Source organism: Kryptolebias marmoratus, linkage group LG6 (genome assembly GCF_001649575.2).
Source record: "Kryptolebias marmoratus isolate JLee-2015 linkage group LG6, ASM164957v2, whole genome shotgun sequence".
NCBI classification, from domain to species: domain Eukaryota; kingdom Metazoa; phylum Chordata; class Actinopteri; order Cyprinodontiformes; family Rivulidae; genus Kryptolebias; species Kryptolebias marmoratus.
In genome coordinates this window covers 24,672,426-24,674,810 of record NC_051435.1, presented here as the reverse complement: position 1 = coordinate 24,674,810, position 2,385 = coordinate 24,672,426, and the positions used below count along the sequence as shown (strand labels likewise).

General features: G+C 34.8%; 1 pseudogene; it reads left to right on the top strand.

The window, feature by feature from the left end:
* The first annotated feature begins 558 nt into the window (after nucleotides 1-558).
* LOC108245127 lies at nucleotides 559-1,485 on the top strand (annotated as a pseudogene).
* Nucleotides 1,486-2,385: the final 900 nt, after the last annotated feature.

Sequence of the window (2,385 nt, the reverse complement as noted above, 5' to 3'; positions counted from 1 at the left end):
CTCAGAACGTTTCTGAAGCATTTCTTTCTGAAATTTGGGGTGCAGGTTCATGCTACACAGTTATGGTGGTTCAGGCATTTGATTAGGATGACTCTTGGATGCCTATTTTTGGAAGGTTTTCAGACATGTTTCACTGGGAGGGAACTCCAAGGCAGATTCAGAACTTGGTTATTGCCTCCATGATCTGACAAAATATAAGCAGAAGAAAATGGATGGATGGATGGATGGATGGATTGAACAGCCTCAGAATGTAGTACAAAGTATAACAGAAAGCAGTGTAAGAATATGACTATCCCAGTTCTTTAATTATGTCACAAAAACAACACCCAAAAAACAGGCCTCCTGAGTTTGAGAAAGTGTGTTACAGGAGTTGAAAAGTTTAATGAGTTCCATGAGGAATAATGAACTTCTATAAAAACACGCCACTAACTCAGGTCTCTTCTTTGCAGAAAAGAATGCAATGCCAATACTTTTAAGAAGAGCCTTTGGCAGTCTGTGCTGAATATGTGTTGGTTATATCTTTCTGCTTAAATGATAAATTGATTTTTGACTATTCAGATGGATGATAAATTGAATGACACTTATATAACACTTGGTGGTTATGTAGAGGTGGAAAAGTACAGGTATATCTATTTTGCAAATATTTTTATAATCTATGTTCTTATACTTTGCTGTAATTCCATCATTGTTTCCCTTATTGTGGTTCATAAAAACCTTCATGATCCCATGTATATTTTCATTGCAGCTTTATTAACAAACTCTGTTCTTTTTAGCACTGCAATTTACCCAAAACTTTTGATTGATTTTCTATCTGAAAAACAGATCATATCACACACAATGTGTCACTTTCAGTATTTCATATTTTATACTGTGGGTGGTGCAGAATTCTTATTGTTGTCAGCAATGGCTCATGACAGATATGTGTCAATAATTCAACCTCTGCAATATCACAATATCATGAGAAAGACTACTGTCTGTCTCCTGCTGGTTATGGCGTGGCTTGTGCCGTTTTGTTTAGTTGCTGGATCAACTGTTTTGTCTTCTAAGGAGAAAGTTTGTAACTTTACTTTGAATGGAATTTTTTGCAACAATTCAGTTTACAAACTTCACTGTGTGGCATCAAGAACACTATCTGTGTACGGTGTGATTGTTTTGCTCAGCATTGTGTTTTTGCCCATGATTTACGTAGTTTTCACTTATGCAAGAATACTCATAATATCCTATTTTAGTTGTAAAACTATCAAATCAAAGGCTGCACAGACATGTTTACCTCATCTGCTAGTTTTACTCAGCTTTTCATTGTTCTGTGCTTATGATATTATTGTGCTTAGATTGGAAATTAATATTTCTAAAATGACACGTTTCTTGATGACTTTACAAATGGCACTTTATAATTGTCTTTTTAATCCAATCATATATGGACTAAAATTGAACAAAATCTCTAAACATCTTAAGAAACTATTTGTCAAGTAAATATTATTTTAATTAAGATATGATTCAATCCTTCATCTACCTTATATATATATATATATATATATAAGGTCTGAATCTCCAAGGAAACATTAGACATGTTCAGGACAGCTACAAATACCCGCAGACAAATGACAGTCATGATAAAGTAAAAGGTACTGTAGTGAGCTCTTCAAATGCATGAGGTAAAGATCTAAACTTCATGAAGAAAGGCATCTGCCATGTTTCAAACCCAGGACTTTCTTGCTGATAACAGAGGGCTAACCAACTGCAGCAACGTGCAGCAATTGAAATCTTTGAGTGAACCCATTTCTTTCACATTTGTTTTATTTTTAAAAGTTGTTATATATTGTCAAATTTTAATTCATTACAAGTTATTTATATACCAACCCAGTTTACCAGAATTTATCGATGTTTCTTTTGTTTTATTAATAAAGAGAGCAAAATGTGAATAGGATTTGTTTGTATGTGTGTGTGTGTAGGATATACATCAAGGTCCAAAAACCAAAAACCTCAATGAACAAGCACTATAAGCATCAGTCCCCCACCCAAAAAAGGGAAACAGGGGGCAACCTGTTTCCTCCTGTTTCCAACCCTCCTCCTGGGGAGGAGGGGTGTCTGTAGGTAGGTAGGTAGGTACGTTTATTTATATAGCACTTTTCAGCACGAGGCGACTCAAAGTGCTTTACAACACAAGAACAAAATCACAGACAGAGTTACAGAACATGACAAGATAACTAAGCTAAAACATGACAATACTAACAAAGGTACAGGACAACTAAACTACTAAAACATGATATTACTAAACCAAGGCACGAAGAATCTAGCTAACAGTGAATATGATAACTAATTGTACAGTAACTAAGCTAAGTGTACAGGAAGGCTAAATAATCTAAAACATGACAATGCTAAAAC